General features: G+C 34.0%; 1 protein-coding gene across 3 annotated transcripts in view; it reads right to left on the bottom strand.

Annotated features, from left to right (window-relative positions):
- Positions 1-24,309, bottom strand: part of LOC129230298 (rho-related BTB domain-containing protein 1-like) — a gene marked incomplete at its 3' end in the record, with an annotated part of 130,513 nt that overhangs the window by 85,409 nt on the left and 20,795 nt on the right. Inside the window, 1 exon segment of one of the 3 annotated variants that reach the window (XM_054864710.1) lies at positions 1,537-2,507. 3 annotated transcript variants of the gene reach the window in all.

Genomic DNA, 24,309 nt, shown 5'->3' with positions numbered 1-24,309 from the left:
TAGACTCTTGCTTTTGGGAACGTTTTCGCAATATTTAGGGAGCTGTGCCCTTGCTCTTAGGGGCACCCCTACAGAGGTACCCCGGAGACGGTAATTTATGGTGTCACCGTTCCCCCCCCCCCCCCCAACAAGCAAAAAAAATGTTTTAAAGTTCTGTGAAACATGAAATTTATACAATTTTCAGAAACAACTACATCTGTGTTATAATGCAGTTTAAAGTTGGCTACAAGAGACAAATACAAACTACGAACGCTTTTTATATAACTTGCCTGAGACGCATATGTGCAGGGTCGTCGTGAGATCAAAAAAATGAGTGTGGGGTAGGGTGAAATTGATGGTCCCTTAATTGTTTTAAACGTATCTCAAACACAGGGAAAGATAGTAGGGGGTCAGTTTTTTAAGCATTGAATATATGAACAACATATTATATAACTAAGTATTGTATATGAATATGTGAATTCTATATGAATATATGAGTACAATATTTATTCCATGATAAGGTCCGGGGGTTTCTCCCACGGAACTTTTTTTAATTTGTAATCTTAAAAATGCATTTTAGATGAGCTTTGATAATATTTGGGGGAGAAGAGGTTTATGAGAACTTCCACATTCCTTTTTCGAAATTGAAATGTAAAAAATGCAGATATTATCTCCAAGTATGTCAGGAAGAGGAAGGTTCGTGGGAAGTCCCCCGGAAAATTTTCAAAATTGTAGCTCCTTAAACGCAGTTTTATACCAACTTTGTAGATGTTCAAGTGCGCTTTTTGTAGTTCGTCGGATACGCAATTTTGTTGGAATGTGTTCTAACTTTTCTCATTCAGCCAGTTAAATGAATTAAATATCAATCATAATTAATCAACTTCGCAAAGTTTTTCTTTAATAACTATTCTCAAACATCAATTTAAATGCCACAACTTCAAATGTTTATTTTAGAGAATATCATTTCACGAAGATATCTATGATCAGAATTCCGTAAAATTAAGATTGATGTAGCTCTAAAGGCCATAAGCATTTATTTCATTAACATGAATGCCATAAGTTTCAAAATGAGCTGCACATTACTGTTTGAACTGAAAAAAGGGTTTCTTGAAACCCGAAACACGTGTATTCTGTAATCTGCTTATTTGTGCTAAACAACGTTGGATATTTCCTGTTAGATCAATATATTACATTCCAAAAAGGAATATGTTTTAACTTTTTCTGGACTAAAAATATAGTTTAAAATTAAAAAACACACACACACAATCATCGTTCAACGGAGGTCACGTAACACAAAAACATGAAAGACATGCAATCATTTTTATAAGGTCGTGAAAGTAAGGAGAGGAAAAAAAAAACGTAGAACCTTAAAATAAAATGTTGTTGCATAACTAAAGATGAAAAAGCTAATTTTTTTTATTTCAAATCGCACATAAATATTACTGACAAAAATTTCTAAACTTTACAACACAGCATGCAAAAATCCAAAGACTAGTCCGAAATTTTTCTACGCGCAACAAGAATGAACAGTAAACAAGGAATAAGAGCGACACTTACTTTCATTAGCATGGTTAAAGTGTTTCCAAAGTTAAAGGCACTTAACAAAAATTTTTAAGAAGGCAGCGTCCAAGGACTTAGAGCAGTGATCTAATATTCTAACACCGACCTAACGGTGTAGATCTTCCAAGGTATTTTAATCAGTCTTCGTTTCACGCTGGCTACAGAATTTTTTCCCTCTTTTATTTATTTATTTTTTTTGACTGGCCAAACAACAGCTAAAAAGAGAAGCGTGCTTCGTGGGAGACGCATGCGCATTTGGATCTCGGTTGTCAACTTGACGGAGAGGATAGAATGGAGAGTGAAATTTTTCATTGAAGAGCCAGGCAGGGTGAAAGACGTAAAAAACTAGCGGGGAGCATCTTGAAACTTCCTTATTCAAATAGCGCGGATTTGAATTCGCATTTTTAGAATTGCAACATCATTCTCTAATCATATGAGTAGTATATGAGATTTCTTTAAGATGAATTTTGAATTAAACTAATGAATAGAAAACTGCAGACACGCTTCATAGTTGGAAATGTAAATAAATGTCCGTCTGTTGTTATTTCCTGCTACCTCCTTTTCTTTGAACAATATTTTACGTAAAATGTGCCAGTGCAGAGGTTTTTTTTTTTTTTTTTTTTTTTTTAAATATCGCTAAAGCGAATACGAATGTAAAATTTCGATTAATCTGAAAACATGTTTGTTAGGAACTCGATTCAGATGAGCTATTTATTTTCACCTGTTCAACATTGTTAGCTTAAAAACTGTTTTTACTATGTCAAAGAAATAACAAGAAATTATGTCCACTAGTAAACGAGTCTACTTTCCCGTTGTACCAACACCGACTTTCTAGCACATAATCAATATTTTCAAAATTAGCTAACGTAACAGATTATGTCAAATGCCTTTTAAATATTTTTTGCTCATTTCTAGAAACAAAATATGCCTCGCTCATCCGATGAATAAATATGTAGAAAATAAATAAACGAACAAATAAAGTAGTAGCACCTTTTAAATAATAGAGTTAACATATATTTTCCAAAAAAAAAAAAAAATCTTTTATCGCTTTCAAAAATTAATAATAATAATAATAATAATAAGCTTACAAAAATAAATATATCATTTTTTTTTTTTAAATCGTTCGTTAAGATCTTTCTTCCTGGTAAAAATTAAGCGCCTCGGATTTTATTTTTCCTCTGTTTCCAAAATAATAATTAAAAAAAGTAAATATACTTTAGAACTAAAATAAAAAATAATAAAATGTCCACTTAAATAATTTTCATCATAAAAAATAATAATAAAATTGAATTAAAAAAAAAAAAAACGTCTGCACAGATCTTTCTGTTAAAATATAAAGGATTTCGAATTTCTCTTCATTTCTCATTACCATTGTTCATTAACTTATTTCGTTAACTCAAATTATTTTTCCTCACGGAGTTTTTACAGGTGATTTATTTAGAAAAAAAACCCTCATTCATAAATTTTTTTCCAAAAGGGTTTTGGCTATCATCTCGTGAATGAATAATTTCAAAATGATGACAGACTTTCTCACTCGCAACCTGCCATGCGCAGTTCTACGCATGTTATTCTCAATGATTCACAGCAAAAGGCCGTCAATCTCATTGTTCAGACCCGAAGACCATCGACCCAATCATTCTGACATCCCAAAGGAGTCCATTTGGCGCCACTCGATGGTCTCTCACACCCTTGACTAGTGCGCATTTACCGAAGGAAACGAAGTTATGTTTCGCAACCAGCAGCCGCAAACACGAGATCTCTTTTTGTTTTTCATCCCTCTGAAACGCATTGCACGCTCGTATTTCAAGCGCAGGTGTCAACAACACAGTTTTCCGCTGAAAATAACTACTCTGTTATTTTAAAATCAATGGATAAATGTTTTTCTACATGCTTTGCTTGCATTTTACAGAAGTTAATTTTTCACTCTTGCTTTTGCTTTCTAGCTACATTGTACAACCAACATTTTAACTACTAGTTTACTGTTAAGAGCAATTTCAGAATGGAAATATCTAGCTGGTAACGTCTTCATCGAAGAGTAATAAATCTTCATCTTCATATGCATAATAGCGATTTGTTTCTAGTAATGTTTGACATGCAGGGAAGTGTCTTATTTTGACAGGGCTGAACTGGATCCGGTAACTGAACTGTTTTACTGGTAAGACTATCATTTTAGGAGAATGGAGAAACGCAGAGTGGTGAACAATAGTTAACGCTATCCACTGGAGTTAGGTTTAAAATATCACTAAACAGGCAATTGCTGAGTTCAAATGTAGAAGCAATTTTCATATCTTGACGGGTGATTTTCTAGTAAAAGGATAATATCGTCAGCTTCTAAACAAAACACAACACATCAAAATTCGTAAATTTATAAATTTTCAGTTAATCACGGCTATAAAGCCCCAAAAAGCTTAATTTTTATTTCCCGTGATAGAGATGTATTTTTTAAAATAAAAAATAGAACTAAAAAAGTAAATCAACAAGTTGAAAAGTTTTAATTAGTTTCCCAAAATCAGTCCTGCGGATAAGCTTGGAAGTTCACGAATAAACAAAACTTTTCCCAAGAGATGTGGGACAAAAATGGAATATATGGTGTAATTAAATTCGTCATGTACCTTTGAATGACAAAATTGTAATAAAAAAACGTCAAAAAAAAAATCCTACTAGCTAATTCTACATTTGAGGCAATGAGAAGCAAAGGGATGTAAGTGTCAAAAGTAAAAATCGCGAGATAACCTGTACAAATGGCAGGAGAACCTCTTCTCTGCGTTGGTGCAAGAAATAGTACTATAATTGGGGCAAGCCAAACCTGGCAGCGTGGCAGCATTTTGAAAGCTAAGCAGATCCTAATCACAGCATTACAACGCAAAATCTATTATACAACATGATTTTGAAAAAAAAAAAACTGCAATGGAAGTCTACCTAAAATCTAAACTTTGAATGCGTTTTTAAAGTCCACTTACATCCCTTTGCTCCTCAACGTCATATTTCGTTATATCGCTAGAATGTATGTAAAAAAAATACTTAACATTTTAAACTATAGATAATTTCCTAAATCTACATTTGGACAATTGAGAGCAGATTCAATCCTTGTTTAGAATACTTTTCGAAAATACATGTTTTTAAGAAATCGAAAGATGAACGAGCACAATGGCACAACTTCCTGATTACAGGTATAAAAGTGAAATGAAAACTATATATACTACCCCAACTCTCAACTCTCCATAATTCAAAGTTCCAAGGCACCGCCTAAAACGTTCTGCTCTTCTAGTTATCGAAAGTTCTCAGAGCTTTCTCAATATTTTGGGACCCAATGAAAACTTTGAAATAATTCGAGGAATATTCTAGTTATAAGGCTTCGAGTTATCGGGAGTTGAAGGTATATGTGTTTCGGAGAACTTTTAATAATTGAAGCGTTTAGTATCAAAACCAGTCAATCCATTTTTCACTAAACTTTGCAGGAAAAAAAAAAATCTCTTCATGCTCTGCTCACTTTACTTTTCCCTTTTTTTTTTTTCTTTCTCTTGAAAAATATTCGGCGTGCGATATTTTAGGCCTCTTTTTTACATCTATTTACGATTATACAACAATTTAACCAAAAATGTTGAATTTATTTTCGTGTGTAAGTAAGACGTTATTCCAAAACGATTTGAGCTTATTTATCATCGATTTTGCGACGAAAAGCGTAAGCTTTCTGTTTTTCTCACAAACAAAAAAATTTCTACGGGAGGAGGTCCCACTTAATCCAGCTAATCAGAGAACTTGAAGAACAATTTTAGGTGAAATTTAAACGTAAAATGTTTCATTAAATTCTTCAGAAACTTTTACAGCACTTAAATGTGTATTTTCATAATTTTTTTAACTGTAAATCTCCGATCACGCTTTGTTAACTTTGCCGGTTGACCTTTTCTTACCTTGTTTTCGATCCGATTCTTTTGTTTAAAGCCATTTATCAAGCACTTCACTATAGAATGGTATAAACTGACTAATTTAGAGACATTTCAAACCAATTTACCGCTACTGTAAGGAAACAAATCAAATTTCGAATGGTGTTTGTTGTTTTTCACGAATAACAGCCAAGTTGGTTGCGTAAACTTGCCCGGGATACGGAGCACGTTTACGCATATTTATTTTGATACCTAACGTGGTTCTGTTAGTGTTTTGAACATAATGTCTTACTATCGTTAAAATAAAGAAATTTATTACAGACCGAATAGTGTATGAAGTAAAAGCTGAACGGGCATGAACACAGCACTACATGATCGTAAGCTATAAGATAAGAATTTCTTACTCAATTAAATATAAATTGTGACTTTCAAAACTAAATAGTCTGAAAATATTATAAAGGTTTGAGACAGTTCGGAGCGAAAAAAGCGTCAGGGCACGTTTAGAAGTACGACGCGGTAAGAACGTGAGTAAAGATGCTCAGACGTCAACGCGTAAACTTGCCCCGTCGCCAAGCTTGGATTTATTTTTAACGTACAAAAAAATTTAGTAACATTTCAGTTCATACAAATACAATTCTCAAAAAAGGACAAAATTCTGTTAATTTCTATGCATTTGTTCTTTCATAACTAAGTATTATTTATTCACAATAAGCTTCAAAACGTTCAACTCAAAATTTACTCGCCTTGGTAGAAAACAGATTATTCTTTCTGCATGCTAGACCGAAGCTCGACTGATGCTCAAAATCTTGTGAGGATATTTGCTAGGGAGCTGCATCAATATGTTATGACTGTTGGCTCTCCAGTTATAATTCCGTCTTGAAAAAAGGGCACTGCGTAAACGTGTCCCGGTCTACCCTATAGATCCTGGATACGTGATAGATAGTAAGCATCCTGGTGTGCCGTAAAGAGAGGCGAGGGTCGCCACGAAGGGTCAATGATATCAATGCATTTATATGTAATAGAGATAGGCTATCGTGCCGAGAGAAAATTCTAATACTTCAGAGGGGTTTCGCGAATGGGAAAAGTTTGGGAACCCCTGGTATAAACTAAGTATCAAATCTTGAAAGAAAAAAAAAAAAAAACCTTTTGAAAATTTATGGTTGAGCATGTTTTGATACTAAACGTAGCAATGGTAAGTTTGTACATAGGTAGAGATTTCTTCCATCAGATGTTTAAATATTTAGAGGTCATGTTGTTCATACACGTGCGAATGCACTGTTATCTCCGTATTTTTTTCCTCAAAATGTTCTAGGCGAAGATATTGTTATCTTAGATTTCTTTTTATGGATGCTATTGCTCCAACGCTTGAAATTTGTTTTGAAATTGTTGCCGCCAAAACACACCTCCCGTTATCATTTTTCTGTTTCTGATCAAAAGGGACACAAAATCCTTTCGTCTGCAGATTGTTATTTTATGACATAGATCGCCCACTGTTCCCGAATATGCACACATTTCTTGAAAACACAATAGAGCTGAATATTTACCTTTATACAGATTTCAACTCTATAAAGGGATTTAGTTGAAGCTCTTGTTCATTCTTTACTTTTTGCTCTACCAATTTCGGTCCATATTCAAAGAAAAATTTAATTCAAAAATATTAATTTTTTACAGGTTTAATGTTTTGCAATCACAAATTATTATTTATTTATTTATTTATTTATTTTTCTTTTCTTCATCCATTAACAACATCACAATACAAAACAAGAAGGAGATTTGAAACTTTCAAAGATTGTCCATTTCTTCAATATAACACGTCGATGTAGTTGGACGTAGTGCAAACCAGGACAATTATCGTCAAAGGAGGATTTAAAAAGAGATCCTTATTTTTTCATTGTAATTACTCAAATATAGAACAGCCACTCTTTCCTTTGTGTGTGTGATCTCCTCCAGTATAGTAGATATTTCCTAAGGCCCTCTGTCCCCCAAAAATATGCGAAATAAACTTACTATGTGTGGGGTACATTTTCAGACCCCCATAACGCCCATCAACCTGCATTGGTAAAACTGCGTTGAAAGAAGAGCAATACATAGTCGAAAATCTACTCAAGTAAACTTATCGTGTAACATGGATTGGTCTCTAGGTACTTCTGAAAATTTGTATTACCACTATTAAAATGAAAATGAATAAATTACATTAAATTCTGATATGCTGTTCGAGCTGATACGCAGAAAATAAAAGCTTCAGAAAAAAAAAAAAAACTATAGACAAAACACGAAAGGCAAACCTAGACTGAACTCAAGCAAAACAAAATATATTGTTGTAGGTGTGTATACAACTTAGAATCAAATTAAGAAGACATTAAATCGATTCCTTTAGAAATCTCGTTTGATTAATGGCTCGAAACACTTAGGAAAGTCACCATATGCCGTGTTCTTTACAAGTTCTATTCGTGAAATGAATTTCTGGCGTGTTTGGGATTTACAATACGATGGCTGCGTTTAATTAAACAAGTTGACGCATAAATGTTTCGTTCCTTAGGAGGTCGGCATTTAAACATCTTATCTTGTTTTTGCTTGGACAAGAGTTTACTAAAACACGATTACATCATTCCAGACGATTCCAACAAAATTGCTCACATGCCTGCATTGCAAGCATTTGGCATGGGAGATAAAGCAGAGCCGGATCATAAATTAAAATGTCTGCAGAATAAAACAGAGTAAATAAAATGGAGCAATGTGCTGCTGCTGCAATTATAAAGATAAATAACTTTCAGAACATTCTATTTCAAATGTTGGGATTGAAATATCTTAGGCAAATCAACTAAGGGTCGTTCCTCTACAAATGATGTCACACTTTGAGGGGGGTTCGTGAAGTAATGACAAGAGGAAGGGAGGGGAGCTAACAAGAAGTGTAATTTTGTATGACACCATGTTTATGAAAAATGGCTTGATATTTGACAAGGAGAGGGGAAGGGTAAGATGAAGTGTGACACTTTGGAATAAAGGGAGAGGGGGGTCACATGTGTTGAAAAACTGAGTGAAATCATATGAGGACAGACCTTCATTCAAAAAGTGGAAAGGTGTTCTTTCAAGCCGACTTTGCTTGCGTGTTAATCGAAGCATTATGTAAGTGATACATGCTTTGGATCCATGAAATTCTGAATTTATTTCCGGTACAGAACAAATTTGCAATTTAAATTTTGTCACAAACCACATTTTGCACAATAAAGTAATGTTAAAAGTGGCAAGCTATAGATAGTTACATAATATCTAAATCTCACGACTAAATTATAGCTCACTCAGGTTTGAAGTAGTTAACTTGAGCTGAAAGGAAAATTGGTACTCGTTTAGAAACATTTTTTTTACTTTAAACAGTTGTATATTTTGCTAAAAAACACTAAAAGGTACTACTTAAAAAAAATTAAGATATTTATTGTTTTGTTTTAAAATGATACATAAAACAAGCTATTGAAACATTTTTAATCCCTCATAGCGACTGAGAAAGGACCCACTTACGTCAAATTCCATACACTTGACCGAGTCTTGAAAGGCCTGCAGCAAAGAACGTTCTACAAATAATTCAATTGAATAAGAAATACCTGTCGCACAACTAAACATAGAGCGCTATAACTAAACATAGGGGGCATTGTCCAGTAGTTTTATTCCAGTGTTCTATTACGATGCAAAACAAAGTATATCTATTAAAATTCACATTTAACCTTTTTATAACAGAAAACTTTCAGTTTAGAATAAGTCTAAACAATATTAGAGTCTAATTTATCCTGAATTTATTCGTGTGGGTAGTCGGCACAAAAGCAAATATTTATCAGACTACATACAACTGCCACATGCCATATAACAACAATCATCCTCGCCCAAAATTATCCAAACACTAGCTACACATAAAATACTATCGAGATACTCCGTTCACTTGAGGAAGTGTGTAAAAGTCAATTTTACAGAACTCGATTCGCAACTCCAACAAACTATAGGGGTCACTGCAGCCACTGTCTAATGGCTGATGAAAAAGGTAAAACAAACGCACGCCGTAACGTATAAATTGCTTCTAAGTTTAGTAAATGACTTAAATTTTTGTTCCTATGTATGATTTTTTTGTTTTTCAGTATTTTGAAAATATTTTTAATGTCTTTTGGTTATTCTGACCCATGTAGAAATAGATGAGAAGTCAAAAAGTATTACGAAAGTAAGAAATTAATGCAATGCACACAATAAGTTGTTCTGAAGGGTTATTTAAATCAATTATTTGGAATTAGGAAACAGCAGTAATTTTTCAACATGGCCCTAGTGTCCAGTCAATGTTATTGAGTCTATTTTTATTCAAATTTACTCAGAACAAGATAAATAAGTTTTTTTAGACTCACAGTTTTTAGCAGATATTTTTGAGGTTACGCTGTTGTGAATGACGATTCCAAATAATGAATCAAGCAAATTAAAAAAAAAAACACATAACAAACTGCTTGTTTTGCCCAAAATGGTACACGTGGAACGCAATGTTATTACATTTTTCGGCAGTTTTATAAATCACCGCAAGGGTCATGTATTCGCGCTCTGGAGTTGCGAATTTCTAAAATAATATCTTCAAACACAAAGGAACGATTTCCTTTTTGAAGCAGACTATTTGCCGTTGAAGCGGAACACGAAATAGAGACAAAAGCGTACAAAAGGATCGAGGGGGAATTTCCCTCGTGGACAGCCGTTTTCCCCGCTTAAAACACGCAAGCTGTTGAGAAAAACTGTAAAGCAACTTTTACTGTTGAGATAGTTCTGTTGCGAAAAAGAAAACTTTACAGGAAAGCGCTTTTCATTTCTTGTTGTTTGAATTACAGTGTAAGAACTAAGATAACGCAGTATAACTTCAATAAAACGTCTGTTTAAACGTCCCTGATTACGCAAACGACACTTAGGAACAGAAAGGCATATCATCAAAGATGGAAGGACTTAAACTAATTTTAAAGACAATTTTGTTGACCCTGTTGATTATAGGTATTAAATAATATTAATCTTCTAAGGGCTTTAAACTTATTTTATCAAACAGTATTGAGTTGGCGTTTTGTGACATAATATGTATATCAAGAGTCCAAAAAGAATAAAACCATCTGGGGCAGGGGTCATGGTCATAACTTCTTAAGTGCTAGTAAAACGCAATATAAGGATTGGTAATATGCGCTATATCAAGAATTCTGGGAGTTTGATACCCCCCCCCTCAACGCTGTTACATTTTAAAAAGTGTTAATCACAAAATAAATAAAAAAGAGAATTACAAAAAAAAAAGAAGCAGAGGCTATTATAAAAAACGAGAATAAAGAAATGTTTATTCAAACTATGTGCATTAAATATACATAAACTTAATAAAAATAATATTATAAAATGTCTGCTTTTTAAAATAAAACTGGTGTAAGTTGAAGAAACTGACCTTTTTTGACCCCAAAACAAACATTTGTCACCATGGTTCCAAACTGCTCACCGTTCAAAAGAACGGTCGTTCATTTTTTAGGTGAACGAACGGATCCGCTCATTTTTTAGGTGAACGAACGGATCCGTTCATTTTTAGAATTCGTTCTTTTTGACCCGTTCGTTAATGAACGACACATCGTTAGATTGGATTATAATTTTATTAATTATTTTTAAACGTAAGTATTTGAAATACTACTTTTTACTTTCTTCTATATCTAATGTATAGAAGAAAGTATTGGGTTCTTGCAAACTTTCGAATTTTGAAGGGTTCGAACGTTTTGAGGTGTGCTGAGTCCATTTCGACCATTTTTGGAAAATGTCTGTGTGAGTGTGTGACCAATTTTTTGTGGCTGCTCTACAGTTAAAACTACCGCATGAAATCAAACGAAATTTGGAACCAATGGAACTTGCGCCCATTGGTTTTGGCGCGAATTCCTCGAAGGGGGGTGGAGCAATGGGATGTTTCTAGAGTTATGCGTGCTTGCTATTAGCCAAGAAGTAACAGGCGGACTCAAACAAAATTTGGTTACCCCGAACACATGAACAGGTGCTGATTCAATTTTGGTGTCAATAGCTCAAACGGGGGTTGAGGTTATAGAACGTTTTTTGTCGTCAATTGTGACTGCTGTATCTCAGGAAATAACGAACGGAATCAAACAAAAATTTATCGACAAGTAGCCCTTAGAGGGTATAAGAGCTGATTTTATTCTGATGTCAACAGCTAAAAAGGGGGTGGCGCAATCGAACGTTCTTTTTTTCCCCATTGTGAGAGCCATATCTCAAGAAGTAATGCTACGTTCTGGATGAAATTTGGAATAAATATGCGTTGGTTCAATTTTGGCGCCAATCGTTCCAAAAAGTTTCCTTTTTTTTTTTTTTTTTTGCGAATAAAAAATATCTTTATTAATGCAACAATAAGAAAGATGAATAGTAATAAACTGTCGTCTGCGTATTTCTCGTGATTTTAATTGTACGAGGGGGGGGGGACCCGAAAGAAACCGGACTAATGGTGCGATGCCAATTCTAGATGTAGCAGAGTTGTTCTCCAGCTAGATAACTCAAGTAGAGACCTTCACAAACCAGCTGTGCAAATGGCGTCAGTTTAGTTGATAACGTCTAATCGTAGTGTTGGTTTTCTCAGGTGTTGTTGCTTTCCGCCTGCAAACTCATTATGGTAGATTTAAAAAGAACAAACTGTAAGCTTGTTTGCTTCCTGCTTGAAAAGTCGGCAACGGAATAGCTTACCAAATGCTTCAACAAGCTTTCAAGAACGATGCTATGATCCGTACACAAGTTTTTGAGTGGTTTGGGCGCTTTAAACGTGGTAGCATGAATGTTGCAGATCAAGCTCGCTCTAAGCGCGCTTCAACGTCTCGAAATGATGAAAACGTTGAAAAAATCCGCCAGAAAACAACGAGAGTCGTCGTTTTACGATTGACGAAACTTTAGAAGAAACAAGAATGAGTTGGAGCTCGCGCGGGCGATCGGATCAATGGTTCCTTCATTATGATAACGCTCCCGTACACACAGCCTTCACCATTAAACGCTACTTGGCCTCTCAGGGGTGGCCAGTCGTTTTTCGACCCCCGTATTCGCTAGACCTAGCCCCCTGTGATCTGTTTCTGTTCCCGAGGATGAAAACAATTCTTGAAGTGAAGCGTTTTGATGATGTAGAGTCTGTAAAAACTGCTTCGCAAAGGGCACTGGCAGGGCCTGATTACTGAATAGGCCAACTAGGCCATGGCCCAGGGCCCCTGCTCTTTAGGGGCCCCCAAATGGCCAAAAAAATTTTTATGCAATGGCTAAAATTGTAAGGTTTAACTACTTAGGGGCCCCCAAAAAAGCGTTTGGCCTAGGGCCCCCTGATACATTAATCGGGCCCTGGGCACTGGACATGGTTAAAGTTAGAGTTCCTGGGGAGCTTCTAACAGTGGAAAAAAAGAATTAACAAGTGTATTGCATCTAAGGGTGAACACTTTGAAGGAGACTAAAGAAATTTTGTGAATACACTAATATATAAATGTTTTTGAACAAATATCCGGTTACTTTGGGGTCCCCCCCCCCCCGTATGGATCGGATATACAGTGGTGGACAAAATTAAAGACTCATGTTTTTTTTCTTTTGTTTCAATTACAACATGACTCAGTTTAAATTATTTTCATTGAAGTAAAGATGAATAGTTAAAGAAGTAGTTCTAAAATTAGTACGTCTTATACATTAAATTAAAAAATTCATAAAATTAGAAAATTTGCAAATTTAACATTTTTTCATTACGTGAAACCTGGCCAAAAGTATAAACTCAGAGGTAAAACAATCCAGGATTACGAGAAAGTTTCGTTCCAAAATGTTAATTTAACGCCATAGAATGAAAAAATGTTGCTATCAGTGATTGCTAAAAGTTTTGTTTTTGAAAAATTAATGAGAAACATATAAATGCACCGCTGGACAAAAATATAAACTCATTTTTTTTTTCATTGTTTTCAATCATAATTTAACTCAGTTAAAAAAACTTTGTTCCAGTAATGGTAAATAACTGACTAAATATTCAGCATAGCTCATAAACTTTATAAAATAAATAATTTAATAAATAAAATCTCAACTTTAATATCTTTATAATACATGAAACCTGGACAAAAGTATCAACTCAAAAGTAAGAAACTCTGAAGTTTGGTAAAATTTTATTCAAATACTTAATCGTTTAATATCCAAAAATGAACCAATGCTGGATTACAAACTTACAATACTGCATAAACACAATTATAAGTTGACAAATTTTGAATTTTTTTTTTGAGTTTAATTAAGTTACATTTGCAATTACTTCGGTAAAACAAAAGCATAGATTTAGGAAAATGTAATTTTGCTATTAACATGGATAAATTGAAAAAAAAATCAGTATTTGAAATGTTTTAAAAATTAACACTGCATTAAATGTAGCCATTAGTGTAAACTACAAACTTTTAAAAACGAGTTGGGCCCCCAGTTTTCTGAATTACCTCGAATATGCGGCTGGGCATGTAGATTTCACAAGAGTTTCCAACCGCTGCAGTGGCATATGGTTCCATGCTGAAAGTATTGCCCTTTTTAATTCCTCTGTGGTTTGGTACTGGTGCCGATCATGATAGACTTTGCGAACCGTGGTCCCCCAAAGATTTTTAATCGGATTAAGATCCGGACTACGAGTTGGCCATTTGATAACTTTGATACCCCCAGCGCTTGAACCGTTCTTTTGTACTTTTCGCTATGTCTACCCTCACGTTATCTTACTGAAATAACCAGTTACCTCCAGGAATCAGATGAGCAAAAGGTAAGAGATGATCTTCTAGTATTAACTAGGTAATCTTCAGCGTTCTGTCTTCCGTAAAGAAACGCCAATCCTGCTTTACCATGCTGAGAGAGTTATTTATCTTTACTAGAACAAAAATTTTTTAACTGAGTTAAATTATGATTAAAAAAATAAAAAAGAAAAAGAGTTTATAATTTTGTCCAGCGGTACATTTATATGTTTCTAGTAAATTTCCAAAAACAAAACTTTTAGCAATCACTGATGGCAACATTTATTCATTCCATGGCGTTAACATTTTCGAACAACACTTTCTCGTAATCCTGGATTTTTTACCTTTGAGTTTATACTTTTGTCCAGGTTTCACGTAATGATAAAATATTAAATTGCAAATTTTCTAATTTTATGATTTTTTTAATTTAATTGATAAGATGTACTAATTTTCGAACTATTTCTTCAACTATTCATCTTTACTTCAATGAAAATAATTTAAACTGAGTCATGTTGTAATTGAAACAAAAGAAAAAAAAATGAGTCTATAATTTTGTCCACCACTGTATTATCTCAAAATAATTTAAAATTTTTAACTGTTGCCATCTTATGTTTGTTAACAAATAAAATATTTGTAATTAATTCAAGCAAGTCTTTTAAGCTTACTTTCAATTTTCGCTCTTTGCTTGGATTTTGCGATAACTCAGACATTGAGATAATCGTCAAGTTTTTGTTGGGAATATTGCTTCTTCGTCAAGCATGGGGAGGGATCAGAATTATAAGAAAGATATAGAAGAAAGTTTCGTGATGGCCACAACATACAGTTTTCATTGCTCAGGAAATTACTTTGTAACGTTTAAGCCCTATTAGGTTCATTATTCCTACTAGATTTGGTGCTTTTTATAGACACCCAAGTAGTTTCAGAATTTTTATTTTAACCCATAACGTAGCACGGGGGGGGGGCAGGGGGGGGGGGTTCATTCTTCAGAATGCCCCTCCCCTTTAAATGGTAGTCTGTATCCGTCCCTGGTTGTAGCACGAATAATATAGGAATGAAGAAACTCGCTTGACTCACTATAATCGTTGTAGGTTTGGAAATTTTACACTTGTGCGTTGAGGAGTAGAGCATAAAGTTGCAGAAACGCAACTAACTATTCATGAAACATTTCTTAAACATTTTCATATCATACAGAGCTTATCCTTATACATATAATAGCGAATGGTCAAGTAACGCTTCTGACGTCGTCAACAATGAAACTCGCTCCACGGCATGATAATTTGATGATATTTTTTGGCAATATTTGACATACAGGGAAATGCTATATTTTGAGGCGGCTGAACTGGATCCAGTATTTTAACTGTTTTACTGGTTACTGTTATTAATGAAGAAACAAAAAAGTGGTCAACATTGAATGCTACCTACTGGAGCTTAGGGTTAATCCATTGGTGTTAGGGTTCTAGTTTCAACTATCGAAATATCACTAAACAAGCAATTGCTTCGTTCAAATGTAGAAGCAATATTTACCCGTCATACCTTGAAGGGCTATTTTCTAGTTATATAATAATAACGAACACAGAAAAATGAATAAGTGCAAAAAAAAAAAAAATGAATAAACAGTTTTCAGTTAGTATTAACATCCAAAGATCAAAACACTAATTTGTTGTGAATGCGGTACTCTAACAGAATTCAACTAAGTAATGCCTTTCGGTTTTAGTAGCAGGTCAACAAAAGCTTCATTGAACTCTACTTAGTTCTTTCTATCGCCTGAGAAATTAAATATCCGGCATTTAGGGTCTATTTCAGATGAACTGTATAAATGTTTCAAAAGTTTTATCAATACGATCATTTTGACTGAATAAACAAGAGAACGCAAACGCATAACCTTTGTTTGTATCAATACCAAATAAGAATTAAGTTTGAAGTGGAAAATGTCATCATCATTAATCGATGAGAGAAACATAGGAACAATCGCAAGTATTCATAGACGTACGTTACGTATTCGTGACGTATGAGCAGACCGACCGGCTGAATTAAGGCCCCTATATAACGGCTCTAGGCTGAATCAGAAAGAGAAAGTTCAGATGATTTTCTGATAATTGCGAACGCATTTTAATAAGGAGATAAACAGTATTTCATTATTGACAACGCACTACAGACGAAATTCCAAGGTTTCCTTGTGATAAGCGTCTAGTAGAAACAATCAGCGTATCGATTGTTGATCAAGGACTCCTGAAGTTTATGCAGCAGTGTCAGTGATAAACCTGTAAATAAAGGATGAGGACTGTATATAGACAGATTATGTTGACGAATTTCGAAAGGGGGAGAAAAATAATTTTGAGCTAGGTTTCAACTTTTGTCAAAGTGGTAAAACTACATTAAAAAGCCTCCGACTTTGTTGAGCCTAGCATTCAAATAACACAAGACAGTTCGTTATACAAGACAAAATTTATCAAAACTATCAAAACTTGCAAGCCTTCAACAACCCCTGTACTGTAGAGTAAGAAATAAACAACGTCAGAAAAGCACAAACATTAGGCAACGACGCGCTTGCACCCCAAATGCTGCCTCCTTTGCCACTGACTTCAGTTTCAATGAGTCTATCTTCTGTCACAATCACTCGGATTGCAGATCGCTGACTACAACGGTCGTTCCTTATTCTACCAACAAAAATTACCTTCACGAAACTGAGTACTCCACAGGACCATGGACTGTTGACGGTGCAACGACGTAATATATGGCAGACTAGAGGACCCGACAGACGTTGTTCTGTTCAAACTTTGTAAAATGAAAAGTTAAAAAACCACATAACAATTTTCGATGCCTTGGAAAGGAAATCCAACTCTTAATTTCACGTTAATTATAGGAACAATTTCTCAGTATATTTCTCTTTTAAAAATAATATTCACTTTCATGATAAATATGCACAATAAAGAATGAAAATTAAGAATAACTATTTTAGCATGTGGTCCATTCATGGCTACCGCTTGCTATGGATGGACCATCGAGTTTCCATCGATGGACCAAATTCTCAAATCAAAAAATCAATGTGTAACTTACAAATATTTATAACAGTTGATCAATAAACACTACAAATAACAATAAGTGATAGAAAAATAGATTTATTTTCTAAAATGTTTTATTTTTGGATAAGAGGAACATAAAAAAACTAGCACTCACACAACACACAGCTGATTTTTCACTTGACCACTTGATTTTTCACAACCTGTGCAACACGGTTCTTAGCTAATATCTTTTCTCCCTCTTTTGAACTGTTAAAAATTTTGTTAAATCTATTTTGAAAATTTTCGTTCAAAGCAAGATTGAACTTGCTCCCTAAAATGTCAGAGAACATTTTTGTCCATTTTATTACTGAAACCAGAAGCTTTTAAGTCTCAAACTACCAGAGAATATAGTACCAACAGACTTTTTGTCTTAATTAAATTTGTGGGACATGTTATTTTTCTCAGCCTCTTGAAAGGCCAATTCCCCCAATTTTTCGGAAGTAATTCCAAAAACTTCTGCTTTAGTTTCAAAATATGACTTACTAATCATATTCCTATTTCGGAGGGCTTACCTCCTAAATTTTTAATAAGTGACTAAGGTAACAACAAACCGGTTTTATTTTTCATGCGACTGTTTAAAGTTGGTTTTTGGACTCTACACTCTTAATTCAAAAGAGCGAAAAAATAACTCTTTAAAAGAGTGAAATCTATTGCGTGTTCATTTTTTCTGAGTGCTAGCTTTATCGAAAAAAGACGCTTTACGAAAAAACCAAGACTAAAACTTTTCTTTATTCGCGTGAAATTCGGAAACACTCCTTTGATGAGCGAAATATAAAAACATTCTTTAAAAGAAGAACTCAAAAACATTTTCATTGGTTCGATTCTGTCACGTGATTTTGTTTAGGGAGAATCTTCTATACCTCCACGTTAGGCTTACCCAACGTTGGTCGCGAGTACCAAGTTTATGTCGCTATCTAAATGTCTTCATTTAATGAATTTAAATAATATTTGTTGCCGAATGAGGTTTCTGAAGGAAGTGCACTAAAACTGCATGGTAAGTGCGAAGAATTTTCTTTTTTATTAAACCTTGTAACTGTTAATATTTCTTGAACTGCTCGTATATCATTACAAATCATCCACGTGCAATGTTACGGCGAACTTTTTGTAACTTTTTCTTCCAAATGAATGAAACTTTAATCAACAATTTTATTTCTATCATCGAATCAAAAATATGACATTTGAAACAGTCGTTACCATCTTCAGTGTGTGTGTACTGTATATATATTTTAGGCAGGTGTTACAGACCCGACCAAGCGCAAATCTATAGGTCGGATACCGAATTCGCTCCCGATGGTCGGAGCTCCAACCACTGCGTATATTTTAAATTAATCAAACATTGTTTTTGTGTATAATAAACTTTAAAGAGTATCATAAACTTTGTATAATACACTCATTCATATGTGCAACGGGCCATTCATTAATTCAGGGTCCTGAGGGGGAGGGGATGGAAAATTCTCTACATACCCTTGCTTGGAGGGGGGGGGGTAGATTCATTCTTACGTAATATTTTTCAAGCCGATATTTTATATTAGAAATCCGTGGTCAAGTGGTTTGGCAAATATTATATTTCATTTGCTTCCGGAAGGTAAAAGTATGTATTATAGGATGAGCTGTTTTTTCTTGTGTTTCAAAGAATGAAACGTGTAAAATATAATAAAAGAATCGCACTGTGTTTTGCATGTCTTATTTTTAATTATTATCGCATCATATACAAAAATTATTTGCCAAAAAACATTCGGTCTAGATTCCTTACAGTAAACATTTCTTTACTCAAAAATGTTTTGAAAAAAATTAAAAAAAAATTGATAGTTAATTTAAGAACGATCCCAGTGATGTAATATTTGTTATTTTATTATTGTGACGAAAAAAAGAATCTTACCTAAGATGGGGGGGGGGGAGTCTTACATACCCTTACATAGGGGAAAGGGAAGGTCAAAAATTGCCAAAATTGTCCTTACGTAATTAATGAATGGCCTCGAGGAAACAAAATTGAATTCAAACGTATCTTGTCACAATTTATGAGTGACTTTTTAAATTAATTTGAACTGATGTAACTTTTAAAACATTATTAATGTTAAAAGGCATACCGAGAATATCAATATAGAGTTTCAAAATTTTAAATCTATTTATTTGGAACTGTGTGGGTTTTTTAGTTTTATTTCAATCTTTAGAGTTTCAAAATTTTAAATCTATTTATTTGGAACTGTGGGTTTTTTAGTTTTATTTCAATCTTTAGATTCGGAAATGTACGTAATATTGCACGTGGGTGATTTGTAACGATGTACCAGTAGTTCAAGAAATATTACCAGTTAAAGTTTTAATAAAAAAGAAAATTCTTCGTATTTGCCATACAGTTCTTGTGCATCCTCTTCGGAAACACTAAAAACATTTTTTTTTTTCATTTTTTAAATTAAAAAACTAATTTTTTTTTTCAAATGAAATAAGTTTTAAAAAAGTTTTAAATTCAAATACACAGCATAAACACATGAAAACACGTTTAAAAAACAATTTCACCAAAGCAGAGTGAAATGATTTTACCTATTTTATTCTAAAAAAAGAGTGAAATAGCGGCTTTCCAAAACAGAAAGCAACCACTCATTTGGGACATTAATTTAGTCTTAAAAAGAGTGAAAAACACTTATCAAAAGGGAGTGAAATACGCTTATCCAAAAGGAGTGAAAATAACCGCTCCGCAAAAGGAATGAAATTCACTCCTATAAGGAAAGTGCGTTTTCGACACTGGAAAGGAGTGAAAATTTACTCAGTCTGAATTAAAATCGCTGGAATTTTTTAAGAGAGTATATTGTAGGAAAACTTCGCTAAGAACCATACCACCATTTCTATAAGCTACTGTAGCACGTTACATGCTCTTACTTGTCCACTGGCCAATTTTACTAAATTTGGATTTTTTTTTTTTTTTTGGAACAGCAAAAGTATTTGAAACTGTATTATTATGATCCTATCAATTCTATATAAAAAAATTACCTTGAAATTATAATTTAGTATAAGAATGTTCATGAATAACTGAGATTATTTTTTTCATTTTCGTATTTATTTTAAAACAATTGAGCAATTTTCAAAGGTAATTAAGCTGAAATATCAACAACATTTGAGATTTTCCATGAATGAACCACTTTGTCAGTGGTCCATTCGTGGAAACATCTAGTGGTCCATTGATAGCAACTGCGTCATTTTGAATATTCTTATTGGTGTTACTGCTGTGATGAATCATGATGAAACATGAAATATGGGGAATTGTACTTGAAAAGGCACTCTTTTAAGTCAATGTTCACGGTTAATTGATCAGTGATATTCAAAGCATGTTATAACTAAATGAAAATCTCAATAATTAGTAATACAATGGCAGAAATCTTTTCTGACCGATTAAAAATATGATTAAATAATTTTAGCTATTTGACGACTCTGCAGTAGATTGTTTTCAGACAAAGGAAGACTCTTTTCTCCGCACTCACCTCACCACTTAACTATAAAGCCTTAGGTTCCACAACTGATTACACGTCTGCACAAACTCTGGTACAGGAAATATCTTCGCGGTCTAGTCATGGAACCGGTTCATTGACGGCAACCTTTCCCTATTTATTACAACTTGATTTATCTTATGCCCACTGAGCAGTTTTTTTAAATAACTATTTTTCTCCCGTACTTGATGGTTTGTCCTTTTGAATTACAGTGCGGAAAATAATTATTTAAATGTGTTTTTCTTAAAACAGCAACATTTAACATGTCTTAGTCTTGAACTAGGCGGGCGATTGTACAGTTATTCAGGGTGTATCAGTACAGCGTTTACAGACTTTCAGGGCAGATAGAGTACACCTATGCGACGGGAAATCACACAGCAATGCACGGTCGGAAAGGCTTTCCTAACGCGATAGTGACGACACAAAGCACAAGAAAGATAAGACACTAATAAGAGGAGAAAACATTTTTATTATTTTTAACCCAGCAAAAATTCTCGTAAGTTTTTGTTTGGTGCACACGATAGATGGCGTTACGTAAACCGAAGCATCAGATGACGGTGCATGCGCACACGCGGTTTTTGTTGCAGCGCTTGCTTTGACGTTCGATCTTCAATGCGCCGGAGATGTGAGGCCTGCATCACGGCCCGGGTTTGTAATTTCGAACGCCTACTTTGATGAAGATTGTTGGCTCCTTCATGTTCTTTTTTCTCAGTTTTTTGCTGTACTAAGGATAATAAACATGTTTTTCATTCTCCTATTAGTGTCTTGTCTTTTTGGTTATTTGTGTTTTTCTACAGCGCCAGGAAAGCATTTCCGACCATGCATTGCTAATTGGTTTCCGATCGTCTAGGTGTACTCTATCTGCCCTGAAAGTCTGTGAACGCTGCACTGGTACACCCTGTATAACACATTTTAGTTACATGAAAAAGGAAAAATTCATTAAAAAATTTACGAAACAACTTTCAATTCGCATACGTGTGTATGTATACGTACACACTTTTAACTATTAACGATTACTATACATATCAATCATAATTTTGTAAATACGTAAATACGTATCGCAATGAGGTTGTTTCCTTCATTCAAAAGTAGTACTTTTTGTCACTAAAACTGATAGAATAAGAAAAAAAAAACAACAACATGGACCCAGAAAATGCTTTCATTTTCCCCAACAGTTACTTTTTAAGTAATTCTTTTAAATGTCCGATTTTTCATACAAGGCGTGGTCTTGACGACGTCACAAATGATGCACTTTGCCGCATCTTTCTATCGCGTTTCCACGCTATGATAATCAAGAAGCGAATTAAAATTGCGCTCTACGCTTGCTATCAACCATATCGTTGTCAATACACGTGCGTAAAGATGCGATTTAAATATTTTGTTCTGTGAATGGCAACACTAAATGGCATTTCATCATTTGTGATGTCATCGGCAGAAGTATAAACAATGAAAGCGTACCGATTTAAGTAATTTTTTAAAAATACCAACTTTAACAAATTATTTAAGAAATGGTCAGATCCTATGTTTTTAAGCATGCTCTTTCAGAAAAAAATACTTTTAAAATCTTGGAAACGACCCCATTCTCATATAAATAATAGCCGATAATTGAGTACCTGCGTGTTTTAACAATGAAACTCGCGCCACGGCATGATAATTTGATAATATGTTTTGGTAATGTAAACATACAGGGAAACGCTTTATTGTGACAAGGCTGAACTCGATCCGGTAACTTAACTGTTTTACTGGTAAGACTGTCATTTCAGGGGAATGGAGAAACGAAAGAATCATAGACTAATAATAAGAGTAGACCGAGCTTTCTCATTCTTGCTGATGAAGAAAATTGGTTCATAGATGTATCATGTGACTAGTGGAAGGGCTTGGCGAATACTTTGGAAGCATGGTTGCTAGATGGCAGCATTATCTATAGTTTGGCACTCGACATGTATTTTAAGACAATGTGTTTTCATTAAAAAAAACTTCCAGGTGCAGAGATTGGACTGTTTTTCTTTTAGTTATGCATTACTTTGACATTAGTAATAGTTTTTGATCAGTTTTCGGTAACTTTTATTTCATTTGGAGCTGTCAGCGTTGACGTGAACGAAATGGCGTAAACGTTTTGCGTTAACGCAAAAATGTACTAATCGGTATCTTAAATTGAAACTGTAGGTAAAAATCTTACCGTTTGCTGATTCTTCTTGGTCGCTTGCATCTTTTATTGCTTAGAGAGTTATTGAAATTGACTAAAGAAAATGCACAATACTATCTAAACGAAAAACTCACTATATTAACAAAATATTTACAACTTAGAATAACAAATTTACAAATCGGACTCCATAAAAGATAATTCTTACGTGTTCCATCAATTCTATTTATTTTATTTCTCGCGAGCGTTGATCGTCTGCTACGATTAACGCCCGCTGTTGCTAGGATATCCACCAGTCACATGGTTTGGTTTATGAGCAGCAAAAGGGTTGCCATAGCTCGGTCTACTCTTATTATTAGTCTATGGAAAGAATGGTCAACAATGAACGCTACCTGCTGAAGTTTAGGGTTAATCCACTGAAAATAGAGCTAAAATTTCAAACATCAAAATATCACCAAACAGGCAATTGCTTCGTTCAAATGTAGAAGAGTAGAAGCAATTTTCACCCGTCATACCCTGACGGGAGACTTTCTAGTCAAATGAGAAATTTCACAAGAAAGAAATTTGTTACAGTTAGCATCTAGACAAAATTTAACTTTTTAAGTTTATCTGTAAGAAATATTCAGTGAGATGAGAAAATCGACACAAAAATATATGTGTTACAGTTTCTTCGGCTTTGATTCTGCCTGAAGTCATAACGAACTATTTTAAGAGTTATAACGATCAGAGTTTCGATAGTTATTGAAGTATACTATTAATGGGGAATCGATTATGCTTCTCGGGATAAAAATAAAGCGGCATAATATGGGAATGACCCGGAAACAAAATAACAACATGGATGCCTAAAGAAAAACGGTAAGTTTTTACAAAGCACTGCATTTAAATAACAGCATTAAGTACTTTAGAAGCAACGCCTTTAATAAAACGAAATTAATTTTAAATATTTTTGAGCTTCATTTAGGAGAACTATTTTTAAAATAAAAATTCGAAAAAGAAAAAAAACTAGAAAAGAAAAATTAACTAAAAAAAACAACATTATGTAGTGTTGATGTTAAAAATATTTTGTAAACAGATAATAAGACTATACAATACAATTCTAACTGAAACTGTTTTTGGCAGATAAAAAGCTTTGCAATCAAAGATTGTTTGCGGGAAAACATAATTAATAATATATGAGGCAGTGAGAAGCAAAGGTATGCAAGTGGACATATTCAAGTTTTGAGTGAAACGCGTTTAAATATAACCTCCTATGTAGGCTTTTACTGAGTTCTTTTTTTTTCCTTCTAAATCATGAGGTACAGCAGCATCTACCAGGGCTACTAGTACTATCTCTTGACCCAAGACAAAGGAGGGGTTCGCCTACCATTGGTATTGGTTAACTCTAAATTCTTAATTTTGCCACTAACATCCCTTTGCTTCTCACTGCCTCATATGCTAAATTAGAAATTTTCAAAA

Source organism: Uloborus diversus, chromosome 1 (genome assembly GCF_026930045.1).
Source record: "Uloborus diversus isolate 005 chromosome 1, Udiv.v.3.1, whole genome shotgun sequence".
Taxonomy (NCBI): Eukaryota; Metazoa; Arthropoda; class Arachnida; order Araneae; family Uloboridae; genus Uloborus; species Uloborus diversus.
The sequence above is the reverse complement of the archived record's forward strand: the minus strand, read 5'-3'. Positions and strand labels throughout refer to the sequence as shown.